This window comes from Apteryx mantelli, chromosome 13, assembly GCF_036417845.1.
Source record: "Apteryx mantelli isolate bAptMan1 chromosome 13, bAptMan1.hap1, whole genome shotgun sequence".
Taxonomy (NCBI): Eukaryota; Metazoa; Chordata; class Aves; order Apterygiformes; family Apterygidae; genus Apteryx; species Apteryx mantelli.
The window spans coordinates 26077597-26100388 of NC_089990.1; the positions used below are offsets into that span (position 1 = coordinate 26077597).

General features: G+C 49.8%; 1 protein-coding gene across 1 annotated transcript in view; it reads left to right on the plus strand.

Moving 5' to 3' along the window:
- Nucleotides 1-10656: 10656 nt before the first annotated feature.
- Nucleotides 10657-22792, plus strand: part of MID2 (midline 2) — a 175628-nt gene continuing 163492 nt past the window's right edge. Inside the window, exon 1 of the mRNA XM_067304480.1 lies at nt 10657-10732. The gene's annotated coding sequence lies outside the window, so the exon portion shown is untranslated. The remainder of the gene's footprint in view (nt 10733-22792) is intronic.

Here is a 22792-nt window from a genome sequence, read left to right on the forward strand (position 1 = left end):
TTACTGACCGGACTTGAAGTAGTGCTTAAAAAGAAAGGTGGACAAGATTCATATTATAAGCACAGTGATTGTCATTAATTATTTCAATTTACTCTATCAATTTATTAATTATCTTGTATTACCCATTGTAATGCTTTACCTACAACTATGACCTCTCCAGAGTGTCCTGGCTGAGCCATACACCTCTTTTAAATACTGGTATGATTTCAGCCTTCTCCACATCATCTGAAAAGCTTCTCATATTGCAAGATGTATGGAAAAGCAGCCATCAATGATTGCTGTTTAACAAGAGAGCTTTTAAAGAGACCCTTTCCATGAAGGGCAGAGTGGTTAATGGTTGTGCACTGTCACACAGGCATTAGCACTCGCTACAGTGTCCATTGAAGGAGAGGAATTACAGACTCTAGACATGTATACCTATCCATGACTTCACATCCTCTTCCTCCCACAGGCTTTAATTTCCCATTAAGATTAAACATCTCTTTCATTTTAAAAGTCAGCACATAGCCACTTCATTCACCAAGCATCATGCAGTGCAAAGGGAAGAACAACAGACATTGATCCCAGTTGGACCTGCTGGGCAAGCATGCTACTTAGACAGGGCGTTTCTGTCCTTATGCGGAGCGAATCAACCAACCTGCTCAGGAGAGGGGCAGGAAAGAGGCCTGAACCCAGAAGGTTTCACTCAGATCCTGGAAAGGGACACAGAAAGGCTGATAGACCTGTAATAAGGTAGCAACTATCACCAGCACTACAGTCATCACAGCATGCTGACACAGGGTGAGGTAGCAGGAGACCGTGGTGTCTTACACCAGGTGCGTCACGTAGACAGAGACACAGAGGAGATCTGTGAGACCTGGGTCATCACATTTCCTGACACATCATGGAGTCTGATTGAAATGTGCACCCCTCCTGCCAGCAAGTTGCATCTCAATGTTTTCTTAATGCCCCTTTCCTACTCTTGGCCCTTTCCTCCAGGCCTGTCTATTCAGAACAACTGATGTTCCTCCATGGTGAGGGTCTCCTTATTCCAGGCTCTGTCAGCTCTGATCAGGTTTTCCCTCACCCATCTTTGATGTGGGCTGACACATCCCCAAGTCCAAGAGGACCACACAGAGGAAGAAGCAGAGCAAGGGATGAGAGACTTTGTCATGGGATGGTTGCACCACTCCAGCTATACCAAAAGTTCTTGGCACTGCATCAGTTTGCAGACAAGTCCTCCAGCAACACTTAGCCATACTGCATAGATTTAATTCTTTGATTAAAACATTCCCTGTGGAGCAATATTTACCTCCTTCTCTCATGCTTTACACTTCCCTCTCCTCTCTCTAGTCTCTATCTTTTCTGTTACAGATTTGTGCAGGCACAGTCACCCCACAGCCATCAACGGAGGGACCATGACCTCCCTGCACACTTACTGGCTGTTGGGAGAATGTAGTCTCAGCTGCATCCATCATTTTTCTTGCCACCTTATACTGCAGACTCCACCATTATGTTTCTATTTCTTTCAGCATCACTGCCTCTCCCATTATCCTCTTGCTGAATAGCACATCACATTATTTTTGAGATGAGCATTTCTTACTATGAATTGAATTTTGTTATTTTCTGCCATGTTTCTGTCTAAAGCTCATCTGTTTAGTTTATCGTGGGCTCATCATGATGGTATCAGAGTGCCAGTTTTGCTCTCTCTTGGCTCTTTAAAAGCTGTTGTCCTGTCTCCCTGCCAGGGAAGGACCATCCCCACATTTAAAGTCTGTGTCCAGCTTTCCTCTGGGAAAACCACATAAGACATAAACTGCGTCTTTTTCTAAGATTTGCTGTCTTCTGCTGAGGCCTGCCTACTCATAGTATGTTCCCTCTCCCCCAGATAAACATCTGCACTTCACCTTGCCACAGACTCCACTGATCCCTGTGTCTGCACCTCAGCTGAGGCTCTGCCTGGCTTGTATAATCTCTTCGGATGAAACCATGAGAAGTCAATCCATGAGAATCCCCTGCGGTGATTTCTGTTTCCACAGCAGCATTTGCAACAGCCTCTAATTTCACATCCTAATTCAGTAAATGACCACAATACGCCTTTTACTCTCTCCTCTATATCACTAACAACGACATTGCTGTTCAGGAACTCATCTCATTTTCTGCTGGTGGGCAGCAGGGTCAGGACAGCCCTGCACATACCACATACTGATACAGGCAGCTGCTCAGATGAAACAAGGATTTTGCCCTGCCCTGACAAATTTCAGCCCCAACTCTCCACTGCCCTGCCCTGCATGCTGACCAACTTTTTGCTCCTGGCCAAGGGTGTTACTCTGAATTCTAGGAAACCTCTGTTGATTTGTTTCTCCTTAAATTCCCTTGAGTTTAGCATTAATTTCCTGGGCAATAGGCAGGTGAAGCCATTTGCCCACCACCTCTGTTAATGATGTGCCCAGTGTAGTTGCTGCAGAAAGCTGGTAGTGCACCAGAGGCTGTGAGCTTTGCGGGCTGCGTGTGGCTGGTGTCTTGTCTGACCACTATATGTTAGAAGCCCTGCTTGAATCTAAAAGGCTCTATTCAGCAAAGGCCAGCAAGCAGTACGGCAAAGATGTAAATAGTTCCTGCAACCCTGGGGGGTGTAGCTATTGGGGTACTTTTATCCTCTACTTATCCTCTAGCTGATTAGGTGTGAACAAGGAGGAGGAATCACTGTTAAGTGCTCCAGGTGGACCCTCCAGGAGCATTTACACTGGTGTCCCAGGCAGCATGGGGATATAAGCTAGTGTACTGCTTCCTTATCCCTTGGAGAGGTCTTCAGGTTCTTTAGAGTACAGGTTAGTATGTTGAGGAAGCATTAGCTTATAGTACTCACTAAAATAAGGCTACTGTTTTTTATTTTATTGGCTATTATTCTTTTCTTTCTGATCATAATCCTGGCATGGGGCTTGCTTAATGTGCATTTTCTTTGTTTAATTTCTGAGCTTGCCTGATGCTAGGGTGAAATGGCTAGTAGTTGGGTGTGTGTTCCTGTTGACAAGAGAGGCCAAGTTATTGTGGGAGGTACAAGTTATTTTGAAAGGGCTGCTCCTGGTGTGTAATCAGTGAACTGGGAAATGTAGGTGTACTTCCTGTAGTACTGTAGGATCAGGGTAGATCTTGTGATGCTAGGGGCTGGATTTTAAGAGGGGAGGAGGGAAGAGGTTGTTTCAGATGGTGTGAGCTAATTTCCCTTTAGCAAGTCACAGAGGTAGCTCAGAAGCATCTTAAGAGAGAGTATAACATGCTATAGGTTCCAAACAAGGGTGACTTAAGCTTGGCAGAAGAGTTGACAAGTGCAGCTGTAAAGTGTCATCTTGCTCTCCCTTTGTGCCTGTGCTGGGACTTGTGAGTGGTTGAGTGGAGCTTTCTTATATGCAGCTTCAGATGTGTGCCAGAAAAAAGGGAGAAGCTTCAGTAAAACTCCTTAGAAATAGTCTGTGCCCTGGGAGTTAATGCTCCTCTTGCATGCTTAGTAAAGCAGCTCCAGCAGCCTGAAAGCCAGATCATGGGGACGTTTCAGTTGTAGTGATCTGTTCCTTGCAGGACAGCCCTGTACAAAATGTAATGTCACGTTCTGTGGCATTGACCTCATGAGCATCGTGCACCTGCCTTTTGATTTATTTCCTACTAAATTGATTGGTTTTGGCTGGTACAATCAAAATAAAAATCTCCCTGGGTGCAAGGCTGGATGGCTCAGGGGACTGAAAGGGTTAGGACACCTTTCCTAGCTAGGTGGCTGGGTACAGGTTCTGCTCAGGCTAGCAATGACCAGATACTGCTAACACTGTGTGTGAGATAAATCATCAAGATTCATAGTGGGTGAAAGACTCTCAAACTTTGTGCCCTGGATAAGCAGTTAAATCATGATTGGTGTCAAATGAGCTAAGCTACATGAGTTAAATCGGGTACGATTTGAATGGCTCTAGCTCTCTTCCAGCATATTCTTGAGTGATGCTGGAGAACTTCACTCCTTGTAGAGCATGAAGATCCAGCCTGTTTGTTGGATAGCTGTAGAGGGGCTCATGGCCTGAGAACTATTCATCTTCTGTGGCAGTTGAGTTATTATCCTTGATTCCCATTGCAGTAGTTGATCACTGTTAAAGCTTTTAAAAGGCAAGTGCTTTAGGATGTCAGCAGGGAACTTGTACTGTTTCTTTCCCCCCAGATACTACAAGTCTTAATACTCACTTTGTATCTGAATTATCTGAGCAGCTGGGAGCTGTGGCTAGCGCCCACAGTGTGAGGGTGGTAGTAACCCACAGATGAGCTCTCTACCTGCTTGCTTGATGTGAATACTAGATGAGGGTTGTTTTGCCACTGTCTTAAAATAATGTTCTCAGGGCTGCAAAGACAAGCTTGTAGATGCAAGGAACTGAAGTTTTCCACTCTATGTGGATTCCCCTCATGCATGTGTATGGTGAGGCAGTCTTTAATTGTATGATTTTGAGTGGTTTGTCCCTTAGGACCCTGTGCCCTTTGGTTGGGGTTTTTGTGCAACAGGTGGTCAGTCAATGTTTCCCTCTGTTTGCCCTCCAGCATGAGGTTCTAGTCACTCTTTTCTTGAGCCCCAGTGAAATGCTGTGCTAAATGCAGAATTATGCATGTCCTCATGTGTGCTCCTCCTGGAGCTCATAACTGTTACCCATGTGATTTGCATGCATAATGAATGTTTTTCCAACATGCTTATCTGAAATTTGAGACCAATGGCCCAAAGATGCTAGGGAAAAGCATGGAGAGCATGTGATCCCTTTAGATAATTAACCTGAGATAATCAGAACCTGTTCATCCCCCTCCCTACTTCCCCCTGCCCTGAAGTACTTGGTAATATGTAGGACTTTATGTGTGCAGGGCATCTGATCTCCATCACACTGTACTCACCAGGCTCTGTACAGAAATGAGAACTCAAAGAATGAGCAATACACAAGTAGCCACCTCAAATCAAGAGTTCTGCAGTAGTTGCAAAGATAAAGACCCAGTTCTCCAAGGTGGCACTGAACTGTCTGTATTCTATCATACTGCTTTCCATGCCTGCAGTCACCAGGCACTTTCCACTTCACCAATAAGCAAAATGGGTCCCTGCAGAGAGCAGCCTTGTTCACCCAACAACCCTGCCTCCCTGCATGAGCATCATCCATCCTGTGCAATGAGCACGCCCTGCAGAGAAAGAAAAGTGTAATGAAAGGTGGTTGTGATGTGCAGGCGGAAGGGGCTGAACTGAGACCACCCTTTTGGATGCCTAACTTCATAGGCTTAATGCTTACCATGTGGTTTTCATGTTCCACTTTCTAGGTTTAAAATTTGACAGGGAAAATCAAACTGTCATGTGAAGCTATTCTGTGCCCCTTGTATATAAATCAACAAATTCATCCTTCAGATGCATAGCGCAGATGCCCCTGGCTGTAGCAGCAGACATTCCTCAAATGCTGAAAGCAGCTGGAGTTGGCTGTTGCATTCCCTCTGTCCCCCAGTAGAGCCCAGGATAGGTGTTGGGTTTGATGGCCAGGCTGGGTCTCCTGGGCACCGGTTCATAAGCCATAGAGGAGGATAGTGGGCACTGGTGCTGCTTGCTCTGTTCTCTGCCCCCCTGCAGAGCTTGCCTTAATGAAAAGTCTAGGAAGCTGAACTTGGTCAGCTGACTGATGAGTAGTTTAAGCTTGGAGAGCAGTTACTGTATAGCAGGACTCTTCAGGTTAGAGAAGGTTTAATTAAACAAGAAATACAGACCAGAAAACTAGTGCTTTATTCTAGTGGTGAGGGTCACCAGCTGCTAGGGTGATTCATCATGGATATGTTGGAGCCCTCACTTGTGTCTTCACAATCCAGTGGAATTATCTTCCATAAAGATGTGCACTGCTTCAGGTCCCTGCAAGGGAGAAGTTCCATCTGGACCATACTTCTAGGATCTTTGCTACCTTGTCCTGACCCTGCTGCCTATACCAGTGACCAGTCCACAGTGCCTCTTTGTCCTGTTGCTCTAATAGCTTCTCTTATTTGTTCTTTCCTTCCCCTACACTGATTGTTCCCTGGCTCCTCGAAGGCCCTGCTGGTACGCGCTGTAAGCATAGACAGGGCAGCATTTGGGCACCCAGCGTCATGACCCTGGCAATGCAGGGGAGATCTGGCTAGCATGCCTTGTGCAGGTACCTGCCTAGTCTGGGAGTAGCAGAGGACTGGAGCTTGTCACTGCAAGGGGAGGCTCTGGGGACCACCATACCAGGAGCTTCAGAAATGAGCAGTAACTCTTGTAGATGCTGTTGCAGGGAATTTCCTGCTTCCTTCCAGTTTCACACCTCACCTCTAGTTCTGTGCTAGCTCCCCCATTAATGGGAGCCTCATCTCGGCACCTTGCCCCATCCCGCTGTTGCTCCCTCAACAGAGGGCTCCTTTGAACTGTTCTTTCCTTCTCCCTCCTGCTCCTGAGCTGCGGCAGGGTTAGAAGGGTTGGGGAAAGAGGTTGGGAACAGCTGAAGGAGGAGAAGGATGCAAAACTCCTGTTCCTGTTCTCTTGTGGGAATGGTTTGGACTCACTTGTTGCAGTGCTTCACCTTCTTTTTGAAAAGCTCTTTCTCAGGAAGAGAGAAAGAGGAGTAGCTAGCCCTCTCTAGAGACGGTTTCTCATAGACAAGGGTTGAATTTGTTAATGCTTGTCTTGACTTAAACAAAAACTGCTTTACCTGCAACTTATTGGGATAGTGGAACTCTGGAGAATGTGAACAATCATTTAAAAACTGGAGATGCTCAAAAGATGGCTACAAACCTGCATAGATTTGGGAAGGCTTTCTTCAAAACCAAAAAAGCTCATGCCTGGAGAGGCCTCATCCATCAAACACTGACTCTTTACCCAGGAGAGAATTTTGCTTCCAAGAGTTCCAGCAGAAGGTAAAAAGGTGGAACTGCCCACAAACAGGGTAGTGTGAAATCCTGTCAGGTCTTTCTCTTATTAAGAATGGCTGGGCTGGGTTGAGAAACCGTTCTGGCTGGTATGTGTGCCAAGAAGAGATGCACAATGCATTTGAGAACAACGTGCTGCCTCTGGAAGAACAGCCCTCCAACACTACACACAGAGGCAGTTCAGACCTGTTGCAGCTGCATAAAAATGTTTAACAGTAAAGTCTTAATGAAGAGCATGACAGTGGGACTGGTTTCTTGCACGACACAGAGGCATTGAGAAAGTGGATGCTAAGCCAGAAGAGCCTGTTTCAGGGCAAGTTTGTGAGGCCTTTGGTTTAGTCATCATGGGACAGAACTGAAATTCTGAGCAGACTCTGAAATTCCAGGCCTCAACATGAGGTGGTGCAAAGTATCCACTTCCTACTTGGGAACTGAGCTGCTGTTCCATCTGTAGTAACTGAGGAGGAATAAGTGAATGCTGCTGGGTAAGAACTGGAGATAAAGGAGGTGCTAATGAAACCTTGAAAAATGAAGTTATCAAAACATAAGAAAACTAGAAGATATTCTTCTTGGGGAATTCATCCATCTCTGCCCATCTCTACAACTACCTGCCTACTTTTTGGAAGAAGCAAGAAGAGGGATTCAGAACTTAAAAGGATTTTTTTCTTCCCTATGCTTTCTACTGTAAGAACAAATTTTTAGAGAGGGGGAGTCCTGCTTTATAACCTTGTGTTATTTATTCACTAGGCATCCCAGGCATGCAGTACAACTTGAGTGCCTCCATTCCCCATTTGTAAAAATGTAGATGCTAACACATACCGGCCTTGGGCAATATAATCATGATTCCCTTAGTCCTAACAACATGCTCACAGCTGCATGTTGCACAAATCAAGCCAGTCCCTGTTCAAAATGCACAGGTCCTGCTGGAAGAGGTGTTGAGCACTTGACACTCCAAAATGACTTCATGGGCAGATGGACATGTTCTCCCCACCCCTAATTAATATGATTCACTCTTGAGTTGTTAGCACATTAACATAAAGAGTTCTATCCTCCTACTGCCCTGCTTGCTCAATTAAAGTGTCATTTGGACCTGATCCCTTCTGTGTTTAGAACACATGCACATATAGAATGACACTATAATTGTAAATATTTGCCCAAGGTCACTCTGACACTTTCAGCTTGTAAACCAGAGGCCTGACTAAGATCAGGACTCATCAAGCTGACAGTGGGGGGGGGGGGGGGGGGGTAATGTTCCCTAACAAAAATCCTGTCTCCTGTTGATCTCTTAGGAAAACTGCTTGGGGGGCTTAAAATTCCTCTGACGCTGAGCTGTTGAGCTGGGGCCTTGCAGGTCTCAACCCACTTGGGCCATGGTATTTGGTGTGTTCTACAGATGGAGCCACAGCTGTGCACATCTGCCACTGGTCTTTGATTTGCAAGTGTGAGAGAGCCAGCAGTAGTCAGATTCCTGGAGGATAGGAGAGAAAGGCACTGTCACTTATCTCCTCTGTATCACCCCTAGCAGTAACTCCAATGCCTCTGTTTCTCCCATGCTCCCTGTCCCTACCAGCTTGCCTACCTTTCTCAGTGATGTGGTGAGGCTGTCGCCATAGCTGGAAGAAGGTGTAAGATCAGGACACCACACAGCTGGCCACTGCTGCATGATGCCTGCTGGCTGGGCTTTATTTCTCACCAGCATGCTCTGGGGGGGAAGCTTGAGGGTCTCTGAGCTTGGGGCTGAGCCAAGCTACCAGACTCCTATGATAGTCGCCCCTCGGCAGCCCTGATCACAGTGCAGAAGCTGTAGCTGTGTGCGGCCAGGTTCGGTTACCTGCAGAGCCCTTTGTAACAGAGTGTTTGTGATCTCCAGTCATCTGCTAGTTGTTAACAGCCTGATTTCTGTTGCAGCCTGATGTGCCTTGGGTTGCACATCTGTGCTATTATCTTTGCTGCTCCCTGCTGCTTCATGTTTCCATTGGCCCATACAGCCAGTCTCTCCCCCTTGTGCTGCCTCATCTGAGCTGTACCATGTTCACACGTGTGCACAGCCTGTGCTGGGGTCTCTGCACGTGGTAATCTGTGACCCCAAACACCAGTGCAGGATGTATAACTTTGCCAAACAGACTAAATCTGATCCCAGGTATCTGCTGCAGCCTGGTAATAGCACTGAACTCAGGAAAGTTCCTTTAATTTCCTGCCTGTCTAAATGAAGGAAGAATTGGGCCCTATCAGGCTCTGATCTGGCTGTTTGTTCTCTTCTCGCTTGGGTTGCACAGATGCAAATGACAAGAATCAGTCCCAGGACAGCTATGAATTACGTGACTTGGCCACAGCAATGTAGACTGTGTTTTCACTGCCAAAAGAGCAGAGATGGGATTTAATGCAGAATAACTGGTGCATGTTAACTATCCCACTGTCAGATTCTCCTAGGGAAAAGGATCTGTGATTTTTCTGCAAGGTAAACTAGGTGAGAACAACCCTGGCTGTGGTTATGATGTTGACCTCTGCTACTCAGTAGAGCACAGCTGTCTTCCCCTGGAATTTTGCAGTGTGACAGCTACCATGTGCTCGGTGCCTCACTGTAAAAATGAAGCAGATTCTGTGTGTGTGTGTGTGCGTGCACACACGTGCAATGATGGTATCACAGTGTGTTAAGGGCTGCGGGTCCCTGCAGACAAAACCTTTCCTTTAACATCTGAAAGGATCTCTTCCTACCTCACTGAGAGGCACCAAGAGCCTTGGATATACTTTTCCTCATATTTATTTTAAAGAGACGGCTCATTTAACACTCTGGGCAGTCTTCAAATATAAATAACCTGTACAGCACGTATGCATGCTACCAAGGAATAAATTACATTTCTGGGTTCTCCCTCCCTTGTATCCCTTTGATGTTATTGCTTTGCATTTATATATATGTATGTATATATGCACTTTATAAATAACAACATAACCTTACCCAACAGTCTTTTTTACTGTATTAAGAACATCAGAATATCCATCCACTTTTCGGAACTGGGGAGAGGGGGACTAATCTAATCTATTTCTCAGCTGTATCTGCCAACGGAAAAGCAAACATATTTAAAGAGTTACTGCAAAGAAATTTAATCTCAACTTAAAGTATCTCCTCCACTGTAATAATGAATAATAAAACACCCCACGGATCTCATTTGAAGCCTTTGCCTGATATATATGTCTGACTGCCTTTGCAATCGTATTGGTCTGCGCGCAAGGAAGAAATGTTTATCGATGCCACGCTCCTGTCCCTGATGCGGGGGACACCAGACGGGGGCTAGGGGCTGCGCCCCCCGCCCGGACCCCGGGCGCCGCGGGCAGGGCCTGGCGAGCAGGCCGGAGGGCCCAGGGACGCGGCGCGGCCTCGCGTGGGAGCCGGGCCCGCGCGGGTGGGTCCGGGGCGCCGCGGGGCCCTGCCACCGCCCCAGCCTCCCCCCGCCGCGAGCCAGACCAGCGCGGCTCGGGGCGGCCCGGGGGGGGGAAGGGGCGGCCGCGGGGCGGTGCCGCGCGGCCCGGCGGGGCGGTGCCGCGCGGCCCGGCGCGGCGCCTCCTGGCTCGGTGCCGCCGCGGCGGGGCGGGGCGGGGCCGCCGCGCGCCACCTCACCTGCGGCGGAGCGGAGCGGAGGGGAGGGCCGGCGGCGGGAGGAAGGCAGGGAGGGAGGGCGCGAGGGAGGGCGGAGGCGGCGGGAGCGCGGCGCCCGCCTCCCGCCCCGCGCTCCGGCTGCCGCCCGCGCCGCCGTCTCCCCCGCGCCGCCGCCGCCGCCGCGCCTCCAAGATGCCCGGGCAGCGGCGGGGAGGCTGCCGCAGCCCGCTGGTAGGTAGCGGCGCCGGGGGAGCGGGGTGGGGCGGGTGGCGGGGGCCGCCCGGAGCCTGCGGGAGCGCCGGGGGCGCGGGGCGGCGGGCCGGGCGCGGAGCCCCGGCGCCGCCGTTGCGGCGCGGCAGCGAGTGGCGCAGAGCGGAGCGGGGCCCGCAGCGGGCGCGGCGCGGCGCGGCGAGGGGCTCCCGCCCTGCCCTGCCCGGCCGCCGGCGACGCCCGGGGCCGCTGGCGGCTCGCCGCGCCGCGCGGGCAGCTCTGCCGGCTGCGAAGTGTGTTTGCAAATGCTCCCGAGCACCTCCCGCTCCTTGGCGGCGAGGATTAGAGGAGTTTGCGCTCGGAGCCCTCCCCGCCTTTCCCCCTTCCCCGGGAGGAAGTTCAGGTGCGCCGAGCCCCTCCTGCAAAGCGCGATAACGCGAGGTGCAGTGAGACACCCCGTTTCCTTTCTGGTCATCTCTGTTTGCTCGCAACCGTCCTGGTGTGAAACAGCTATTTATTTCTGGTCGGCCTTCAGGCTGGCGAGCCGGAGAGGACAAACTCGCCTTCCCGCTCCATGTAAGCTCTCCGTGCCAGCCGGTTTCGTGACGGAGCATCTCCCACTCTCTCTCTGGTTTTCCAGGTAGTGTATGTGCGTGTCAAATCTTTCCTGCCTCCCAGACCGGCGACTACATTTTAAATCACTGCGTTTTCGGTTTCAGGCTCCCACTGCTGTCAGCAGGGAGCCCTGTGCAGTGTGGCTGCTTTCTGGTTGCTCCAGTTTTCGTTGCTAGCAGTGTTTCACAGCTTTAGTGGTGATAAAGTTTAGCTAAATTGAAGTTAAAAGATAACAGGTTCTCCGAAGGCTGGCTTCTTTGGAAATCTTGTAGGATTCTTGCAAAGCAAGGCAGAAATGGGCATAGGTAATGTCTATAATAGTGCTAACCCTTCTGTCTCACTGAGAGACTGGGCAATATTTCATGGGATATTGCTCTGGCATTTTATTGACTGTGCTTTTACTGATATTATTGCTAGTCCTGAAGTGTAGCATATTTTGGTTGCATTGAGTATCTGACAAGTTGTTAGAAAATGTGCCTGAGTGACACATGAGACTTGAATTCCTAGTCTTCAAGCTTTATTTATGTGTCTTGCCTCCAAAAATGTATCAGCCGCATATTTTATTGCTCTAATGTGCACAGCTAAAGATGTTTGTAACGTCGTTCAGACGGCAAATGGCCATTCTCTGTTGAATGGGTTGTAGAGCTCTTGAAGAGGGCAAATGTGTGTTGTTGCGCTACAATTTTCTCAAGTCTTGACACGCTGGGGTGTTAATAGCTGAAGCTGTGCCTGCTCTGGCTGGCTTTTGCCCAGGTCTTCTCCCGCTCTGAAGCAAGCTCTAAAACCTCAACTGAGTCTTTGTTGTTGGAAAGCGGCTTCAAGGAGACCGTCTCTCTTTGAGTATCTGCCACAGCTAGACCAAAGCTGGCAGCCCATACCCTCCAAGGCTCTCTGCGTCTTCACGGAGTCATCGTGTGTTCCTAGACAGTGTATTGTCTTACCAGTGAGGTCACTGCTGGACAGCATGCTGGGAATTTGGGAAGCAGTGCCAGCTGCTTGTCGTGCTGTGCACGGGACTGAGACATGTCAAGTCAGGGTTTCAACTGCTCCTTGAACCTTCTAATAAGAAGGATGGTGCCCTTCCTTTCTTATCTCCCCCCTACTCCAGTGTGACCTGGGGATTTGGGGCAGAGGCGCTGAGGTTCTGCACGGCTCGGTTTTTGGTAGAGGAGGGCAAAATAGTTAGGGGACATGGAGTAAAACGTCTGTGGAGTAATCAAAGGCGGGCTGTGAATGCAGAGCTTTGTGGCTTCTGCAGGTGCCTTGGTCTCTGTGCTGAGGTTGTCACTGCTGCGTTCAGTCTGCTGGGAATGCACACAGAAGCTTGGCTTTTTCTCCTTATGAATGGGCAAGAAATAAGGGGGAGGGCGAGGGGATGAATGCAGGTTTATTTGTGGCGTTTGCCCACTGGACGGTAGTGTTGTAGGGCTGCAATGGTCTCTGTTCCAAGGGGCTATTCCACAAAACTACTTCTGGGAAATCAGCTCGGAAAAGGCAATGAGTGGGATAAAAATACAAGGAGGAAGAGCGAGTGGCAGCGACAGAAGCAGTTGCATTGATTCAGGCAGGTGGTGTTATTGCTACAGAGAGCCCTGGGTGCGCCTGCTGCTTTACAAACAATTAGAGACAGGTCTGTGCCCTGCGGAGCCTTTTGCGGCATCAGGTGAAAGTAGTGCATACAGTGAGTGTCCTAAAAGTTGCACTGCCTGTTTTGTAAACGTTGCTTTAGAAAACGAAATTATGCTGTAGTGAATGATAAATTCCATCCCTTGAAGTGTCTGCTTGCATGCGCGATATGAGCTGACGGTCTTGTTGGCAAAGGGACAGCGTGGGGGGAAGGGGGACGCTAACAGTTTGTATGCGATTGCATATATGTGTGTTTGCAAACAGGGGTAGGATCGTCTTTGAGACCACAAGAGATGGGCTGACTTTTTTTTTTTTAATCAGGATTGTCTCACTAAATCATCTCCTCTTTGGGCTGGGGAGGTGTGTTTCCAAATCTGCACTTGAATTTTTTCATCCTGAATCCCCTAGAGTTTGGCTTTAGGTAGGTTTGTGTACAGTCAGCAGTTGGAGCTACTGCTGGGAGTTGCTTGGCCAGTCGGAAGTACAGAGCGTTTTGCTGAACCTGTCGCATCTCAGCTCAGCTACTGACTTTTGACACTTCTCACATCTCAGGGCTACTCTTTAAATGTGGCTGGTAGTTTGAGAAACTGTAGCTCTTGGCCGTCCTGACGGAGATGCTGGATCTCTGCAGATCCAGAGATGTGGACTTTCAATGCAGTCTGCATGGCCATTTCTTTAAAAGAAGCTGAAACAAAGCATGATTTTGTACCTCTGGATAGATTTACTGCTTCCGGTAGGATGAACCTACCTTCACTTGCTCTAAATCTCTGTCTTAGACTGGTGCCCCCCTCTTGGGACAAGCTGGAAGAATATTTCAGGGGATGATGTGGCTGCAGAGAACACATGGATGCTTTGGAGAGCAGCCTCTTGCAGCTGTCTTTTGCTCTCTGATGTAGGCTTAGAGAATGTTATGGTCATCCTTTATTATTATAACAGGGCTATTTGATAATGGCTTTGGCATGGAACCAGCCAAATTTGTGGCGCCAATAGCCTAGGTTCGCACTGTCGAGAATCTGCCTTCCCAAAGCAGCTGGGGTTCAGGTGCTCCGGGACCAACATCAAGTTCAGTGATGGCTCCGTTTGCTTCCAGGCCCTTTGCAGCCTGCTGAGCAGTGGAGCTGTTTCTGCTCTGGTTCTGGGAAGCGTCCGACACTGCTTACATATGCACTGTGCACCTAGCCCTGAGCATCCTCCTCAGCAGAAAAGAGCAGCCGCAGTGAGTTTTGGAGTCTGTTCTCATTGCCAGAGCAGGTAGGGCTTGAACGTGTGCTCCATGAGCACCTGAGTAAAGTTGTCTGCTTTTTTTTTTTTTTTTTTTTTAACCCAATCAAAAAAAAAAAGTACATGTTGCAGCTTAATGAGAGCCTGGCTTTATTGTCATCTATTGTAAAGGAGCAACTCTGTTGACCTCTCTGATTCATGGGCAGAGTACGTGGCAAGGAAGCCAGTGACTGACCTCCTTTGGCCGTGTGTTCAGGCTTGATTGCTAGCTGCACAGTCCTGTCCGCACAGAGCGACGGCACCAGAGCAGAGCTTGGGGTCCCGAAAATGCCGGGGCAGGGAGGTTTCGGAGGGGAGAATGCAGCGTTTGTGCGCCGCTGAAAAGCTGCATTGTGCTGGGCGAGGACAGCGTGGCTCCGACCCGGCTGCTGCCGGCGTGCCTCTGTGGGTGGAGGGGTGGCGGGTGGGTGCTGAGGCTGCTGGCAGCCCCGCTCGGTCACGGAGGCGTTGGGAATGGAACATCTCGGCCCTTGCATCCCGTCCCGCCTTCCTGTTTTTCCCGTCTGCAGCCGCCGGAAAACATCACGTTACCTCTTCTGACAGTGGCCCGGGCCATGTCCCTTATCTGGTGGCTGTGTGGGTGTAGAAAGGGGGATAGCGCCGAGACTGGAGCCTGCAGCTTGTTTCATCCTTGGAAGTGATACAGAGCCAGAGCGCTGCGCACTGCAGACCCCGCTTTGTCGCGACGAGAGCGTGGGGGCTGAAGGGGACGGGGACTCTGCCAGCTTAATTGCAATGTATAGCACTTGCTGGCTGGGGCAGCCTGCCCTCCCCCTCGCTCCTTGTTTTCAGCCCCGGAGCAGGCTGGTGAGCAGGGACGGCAGCAGAATAGCTCCTTTTGTGAGTCTGGCTACGCTGCTGTTTCTCAGGAAATCGCCTATTGTGTTTGCTGGTGCAGCCAAGGCTCCCGTCTTCTCCCTTCCCTCGCTCTGTCCAGGTCTGTCCCGGCACGTGGGCTGCCCTTGGCCCCTTTCCCCGGCGGGCAGCGTGACACCCTGGCACCGCTTTGCAGCCCAGACCTGCCAGCCTGGCGTGTGCCAGCAGGCCCCTGGGCCAGGAGGGCAGCAGCTTGCAAGGGAATCAAGCGGGTTTGGGACATCCTTTCCTTTGCTCCCTACCTGTCCGGCTGACCTGGGGTTCCCAGCTCAGTGCCGGGGGGTGCATTATGAACCCATGTGAAAAAAGTCTGGCGTGCTGGAGGGCAGAATCTGCCTCTCTCGCCACCCTGTGCTCTGCCTTGGTGAGGGGTGGCTTGTGACCGCCCGGGCTCTGCTTGGTCTTCTTGGAAGTTACTTAAGGGATTTAGAGGGTGTTTCCCAATGAAAGCCATGTTTATTATTTCAAACTGTGCTAGCTGGGATCCTTCCAAGTGCAGGAGCGTGCTCGGTGTCCTACCGCAAACAACCTGTCTCAATAAATGGACATCCGCTCTTCCCCAGCTGCTGTGTTTCGGCAAATGCTACTGCTGGTCTGGTTTGATTTCCTTTTGGGCTTTCCTAGAGGGATTTCCAAGGAGCTTTGAAAGGAAGAAGGTACAGGTGGCATATAGTTTGAATATGATCTGTCAGCCCAAACGCCCCACAGATGGACTGAGGCACTACATCTGTAGGTGAAAAATGATGCTGGATCTTTCGTGCTCAAAATTTAAGAGTAGAGAGACTAAACAGAAGGGCTTTTTCTACAACCGTTGCAGGGTTGCATGCTGTAGGCTCTCAGGTCTTAAACCTGTGTATAAACATATAAATATGTGTTGATCTGGGCTCTGTGCTTGCAAGGAAAAGGGAACGCATGGTAGACTGTAAAAAGTCAAGGTGAGAAATAATAGGAAACCTATGTCAGTGAGAAACTGAGGGCAAATCAAATAGATGCTTTTTGCAGGCCTCATAAGAAAACATTTTGCAGGTGTGTTTGCCAGCTCTGCATTTGAGTGACTTTTCATACCTGTGATGCAGGAGTACAAAGACTTGCCTGCTTTCTGTGAAGTGGCTTGGGATCTTTTAAATGGAAGGGGCTTTATGCATGTGCAAAATGTTACTGTTATTATTTATTACTGGATTTATGTCTAACAGTGAAATTAATTGTTAGGTCTGTTTGTTTATTTCCCATTTTACAGGCACAGTAAATGAACCACATTGGGGTAATGGCCTAGAAATTAAGTTTCATTTTAATAAGCAAACACCATTTTGAGTGGTTGACCAAAAGGGGCGGGGAAAAAAAAATCTTAACTTCAGACAGCAAGCAGAGTTCTTTCTAATGGAGAGTTTAAGTACAGCATAATAAATGTAAGCTGGCAGGAGAGCTGTACTGGAGTAAGAAGAGAGAAGATGCGTACACACACATCTCTGAAATGCAGCCGTGCAGCATCCTTCAGCAGCGAGTCAGAGATGACATGGAATAAATTAGCCTCTGTGTTTTTTTTCAAAGGAACATGGGGTGAGTTAGATGTGTTTCATGGACAATCATCAGAAGGATCCCACGAACTCTGGCTGTGTAACCAGGCTGATTAAAATTAGGCAGCGTGAGGCCATCTAATTACGCTCAAGTACCTAAAACACACTGTGGTCTGGGGAGACTGTGCAGCACTGCAGAGCGCAGCGCTGACATTGAAGCGTGCTAATGTGAGGCTTTTAGCAGCCCGTGCTGCTGGAAGGCTCCTTGTTGCAAGGGAGAAGCTGGGTATGGAGACAGCCTCCGATAAGCCCCCAGAGATGAACTTGTCTGGTTTTACTCTCCCGGTTCCCAGCTGTATGTCCCAGGAGGGAGGAATTTGAAGCTGTTTTTTGGAGCTGCAGAGTGACTTGGCTAACGCTGGGTAAAAGGAGCAGGCTGGGATTTTTGTCGTGTGCCATGCTGACTCAGCCTGCTGCCAGCGTGGTCCCACCGGCCTCCCGTTGCCTGCTGGAGGAGTGTGACGGTGCTGAATGCACCTGCACGTCCCCCTGCCTTGTGCTCGTGTGGTGGTGGGTGTAGGCATCAGCTGCTGATGCCTGAGATGTTGCAACCTCCCAGGCTTTGCTTGGGTAGCTGAGCCCTGCCAGAGCATGCATGTTGTCCTCTGGCATGGGACCTGCTGGCTGTACCGCCTCAGGCCAAAGATCTGTCTCGCCCGATGGCTTCTCTCAGCAGTGGCCATAAGCAGATGCTTTGGGGAGAGAAAGAATAAGGCAAGCAAGGGTAGTGGGGACCTGTAGTCCCAAGCACGGGGGAGCTGGGGCAGGCATGGAAGGCAGCTAGCTTTGTGTCCATCTGGCAGGTGCTACAAAGCCCCAAGGGCTGGATCTGCTGCCCGTGCAAGGGGGCAGGTGTGTCTCCAGCACGTCTGAGGCTTGAGAAGCCCTGCAGAAGGGACTTTGTCTTGGTCAGCCCTGCCCTCAGCAGGCTGAGCTAGTACCTACTGGGTCATCCCTGCCCGGTACCATGGCTTTGGATGAGGTATCTGCATCTTTTATTTCTTCCGCCTAGTTTCTCACCTGGGAGTCCCTGGGAACTTCCTGCGCTAGGTGGGATAGTGTGGGTGCTTCATGGTCCCTGGAGAGGAGGGAGCAGGCATGCTGCAGCCATGTCCCCAGCAAGGGACAGTGGCTTTAGTGCTCCCCCCTGCAATGCACAAGCTTAGGAGAGCTGATGCCTGTGTGCTGGTGTCTCTAAGGGTTTAGTGGCAAAAGACCTAAACCGGCCTATGAACCCACGCGGTTCTTTGCCAGAGGAGATGCCACTCCTCATGGTTGTTCGCTGGGACCACCAGTGGAGCCCTGATGCTTCTGATCATGGAGCAGAGGGCCCTGACAAAATGGGCTGTGTGTAAATACCCTGTGGGTGCTTGGGGCCGGGCCTTGGTAGCTCAGGAGTTTGGTGTAGAGGTTTTTTGGAGGTGCAAGGCCACACTGATGGGCAGGAACCCTGGGAAACATGAGAAGCTGGGACCTCTACCAGATCCCAGGCCCATTTGCGCAGCACGTTCCTCTGAAGGAGCAGCAGGTGTCCACATTGCTTCTGTGCCTGTCCCTCAGTTGCATAAAGAAAACACAGGTCAAATCTGTCTGGTCTGGAAAGTTCTTCTGTGGGCTGAAGAAAGCCCCCAGGGAGAGGTCAGACATGGGGAGGCCCCAGCCCGGAAAAGGGTTAAACGTTGTGCTGATGCAGATAGGTGCTAAGAGGCGGATGTGCCCCCTCATGCATCTGAGCAAGAAATAGCTCGACTGGGATTAAGGAGGCTTTGTATTGAATAGGAGTGCCCTGCCAGCATGCAGGCACTGGAAAGCAGCAAAGATGTCTCTTCAGGTGACTCTTTACCATGTACGCTGACCATTTGACTCTCATCTCATTGCATCAAAGCCAAGCTGTTAAGAGAGAATTTAGTGCTGGGGACTGCGGTCTGGAGGAGACGCACATCAAGGGGAGAGCGACGTGTTGGTGGATGTGCTCTCAGCAAAGGCGAGGTAATCAGTTACCCTCGGTTTCAGGGACAGGATTCCCGGGCGCGCTCTCCTCTCCTCCAGGGTGAGGAAGGAGGTAATGAGCCATGGTGATCAACCTGGCACGTGCAAGCGTGCGGCTGTTTGTCAGAGATTTAGTCGGGAAAAGGATTGTTGAAATTCAAAACGGAAAGGTCAAATGATGTCCCAGGCACAAAGCTGTCATCCAAATGTAATAGCCAGGTTTATAACTGAGTGGGAAGCGATCAAAGAAAAAAGTAAAGCACTTCAGGGCTGGGGCATTGCTGAGAGAAGGAGTCTTGCATGAGTGCAGTTAGACTTTCAGGAGTGTGGGTAACAAGCTGGCAGCCGGTGCTGTGCACACATCAGAAGCTCCTAATTTGCAGTCCGTCTCTGAGGCTGGAGGAAAGAGAAATTCTTCCAAGTCTTCCAGTTATGGGTGAGCTGAGGGAGGAAAACATCCTGCATTTAGCACTTGCTAAAATGGTAATTTTAGCCCAGCGCGCATAAGGGTAGTGGTGGTGTCTGGAGGAGTCTTGTTTGGCATAGTCTGTCTAGCTCTTCTACCTGCTTAGCTCCAAGAAAAAGAAGCGTGCAGCTGTGGCCAAGACTTGCACACATTTGCTGAGGGAATCACAGGAATTAGGTCCTGGGCTCCAGCCCTTCAGTGTTGGCAGAGGGGTGTCCTGGGTAGTGGAGATGCAGGGTTTGCTTCCGAGTAGAAGGTATTCCCAGGAAGACAACACGCAGACTGAGGACATAGCATGCCTTTTGGGTCTGTGGCCAGAAATGATTTGATTGCAGAGTGCTGGCTTCTTCATGTGGAGAAAATACCAGATGCAAAAGGACTCTTTAGCAGAGAAAGGCCTAAAAAGAAGAAGCTGAAGCTGGACAATTCAGATGAGAAACAAGGCATGGATTTTTAATAATGTGCGTGACTGATCGCTGGAAGAAACTCTAAGGGAGGCAATGACGTTCCAGGAACTTGCCCTGTTTAGGTCTAAAGGCATCCAAGGAATGGGGGGAGTGTCAAGCCAAATGAGAACTGGGGGCAAAATGCAGTGGCCTCTGCTACGCGTGAGATCATACTGTTGAAGACCTTTTGGCCTTGAAAGTACTGATCTCAGAGTTGCCCAAAGGCTTAGCTCTGGGTTTCTGCCAGCTGGGAACAGGCTTGGAGCCTTTGGCCATCTGTGATGATTTGGTGTCCCTCTCAGACTCCCATAAAGGCCGTGACTTAGTATTGATGCATCCACCGTGATGATGATGTGAGTGTCCTTGGGGCAAAGGACCTGTCAGTGTTTGCATCTGTTTTTGTGGGGTCTCTCTGCCTCTCATTTTCTGAGACCTCCCTGGAGTTGTGCAAAGCCCAGCGTGGGCTGTCCTGCCCTGCTGAGAGTCACTCACAGGTTACATCTGAAGAGGGCTGTGCTGCCTTTTCCCTTTTTTTTTTTTTTTTTTTTTTGTGTTTGCATAGTGCCTCCTGCTTGGAGGCTGGTGGTCCTGCTGTATTTGCGGTGCAGTACAAATGCTGGTTGAACTCTGAAGAAATTGCATTTGCTTCCCCAAACAAGATGCAGTCTGACTTGGTATTCAACAAAGCGGCACCATAACAGCAGTGTGGCTGTGCATCATGGTCATGCAGGGGCAGACTTGGAAGTCATCTTAAGTGAAAACAGAATAGGGAGCCGAGGAGAGTGTATTAGCAGGATGATGGGCCAAAAAAATGGCTTTTGTCAGTTAGTTAATAATATGGCCTGAGGTGACAGCAGGATGCGCAAGGCACTGTGACAGAAGAAATCCAGAAACTCTGAATTGTTACAGAAATTCATTGGCTCAGTCTGCATTAAAAAAAAAAGTTATTCATCGTAACGCATCGACACATTCTTAAAGCTGGCGCTTCAGAGTCGCTGGAATCCTTCCGACATCGCGGTCCCTGGCGTAGCGTGCGCACACATCGTCTGTCTTGGAAACTTTATATGTAAACACTGCAAGCTCATTTAAGCAGTGTGCATGTTGTAAAGTATTTTTCCATTGATCAGTTTGTTCTAGTGCCTGCTCTGCATTCTCTTTGCCCTGTGACTCCACTCCAGAGTCGGACACACTGAAGCAGTAGGCGCTTCCCTAGAGCTGAAGTGTTTGTACAGGGGCTGGAGCAGCGTGGAGCAAGGACCTGGACCTGGCTCTGAAACTCTGCTCCTGTGTTCCCTTTGAGCTTGCAAGATCCTGATCTTCAGCAAAGTGCTAGAGAATGGGCCAGCAACAATTGCATTTGTTTAGCAAATGAGCCCTGATTTCTTCTGGCTTGCGCTTTGCATCATGGTATATTTGCAGCATGCTGGGACCCAGCCTCAGCTTTCTGCAGCCATGCCTCTGTCTGCCTAGGTTGTTTTTTTGTTGTTGTTTTTTTGTTTTTTTGTTGTTTGTTTGTTTGTTTTACTCCCAGAAATGAGCTCTGATTTTGCTTGGAAGTTTTCCCTGGCTGCTGGTGGTTCCATCTCTTGCTCCATGATGCTGGAAGCTTTTGCCTGTTAGTAAGGAGGACTGGGCTGGGCATTGTTTTGCAGAAAGGTGTTAGGTGCTGAGTTGTACAACTTGGAGCCTTTTTCTGTGACAAGCAATCCTGGCCACAATCATTTATTTTCTTGCTTGACTTGTTTCTTTTCCATTATGACTGCTGAGTGGGGTGGGTGCCTTCTGAGATCTCTGCTGACCCCGTGAACATGCCTGAGCTTCTCCTGAGCCCCTGGTTTTCAGGACTTCACCTCTCAGACCTGCTTTTCTCCCAGGATGTTGCCTATTTCTTCACATGGTAAGGCTAGGTTGTGTGCTTTCCCTTTCAGGGATAGACTCCTCTTCTTTTTCCTCCCTGGGATTTTGCTGTGTTTTCTTCTCAACCTCTAAATCCTGACTTGATGTTTCCTGGCTTCCCTTTTCTCCCGCAAAATCTTTGTCCTTTCCTCCATCACCTAGAAGCATCCAGCTTGCTCACCCCCAAATCTTCTTTACTCCACCCCTCCCTTTTCCCCTGCCCTTCTGCTGCTCTCCCTTCCTCTCTGTTGCAGCCAGAGCCTCCTCTGATAAGACATGCTGCAGCAGTTTTCCTGGCCGGGTTAGGAGGCTGTCTTCCTCGCGTCCTGGTAGAGATGCTCTAGCTTGTGCTCTGTTTGTTGCTAGCAGTACGGGCTTATCTGAGCTCTTCCCGTTTCTCTTCCCTTCTCTCTTGGCATCTTTGCCCCCAGTGTTTTCTCCCTGCCTCTTTCCTGCTGTCCCTCATCTCTTCTTAATCCCTCTGTGGTTGCTCTCCCTGTTGCTGATGCCTCCCAGACTCTGTGCAGGAATATCAACAACTTAGCACCTTGCCCTTTCTTCTTCCAAGTATTTGTTGTCCTCCTTACCCTGAGGTGAGTCCCATCAGCCTCCTGGCTGCTGCTTCTGCGCCAGGCCAGGGCTATATCCTGCACAGTGTCTTATCTACGGTTTCTGGTCTGCTGTCCCCCCTCCCATGCCCAGGCTGGCATCTCATTTGTTCATCCAGCTGCTCCCCTTCCTCCTGCTGCTGCAGCTGCCTGCCACAGATAGTCTTGTTGCTCCCTCCCTGTCCCATCAACTTCTTCTCTTCTGCTCCTGCACTGGGCTCAGCCTCGTGCCCTTCAGCATGTGACCCAGCTGTTCCTGCCTTGTCTTTGTGCATGCATGCTCACTTCCTCTTCAGCCCTGCACGGATATCATTCCTCACTCACTATTCCCCTTTCATCCTTGTTTGCTGCCAGCTCTGTAATCCCTTCCTGATGCTCTTAGCTGCTTCTTCACGCATCCCTGCAGCTCCTCCAGTGAGAACCTTTGCAGGAATCTGAAACTTCCTCAAACTCCTGCCAGCATTTCTGTGTCTGTGCTGGATTGCAACTCCCTGCAGTAGGTGCCATGCCTGTTGGTGTGCTCTTGCACTGCAGAGGCTGTTGCACCTCTGTAAAAATGTGGTTCTAAGGAGTAACAGCTCTGCTTTGCTGTTGTCTCACACTCATTTGCTAAGCGTCAAAGTGATTAGTGAAGCAAGTTGTGTGCATTTGCAGGGCTCCCATGCACTGGTTCTGCCCAGAGATGCCAAGTCCCTGAGTGTTTG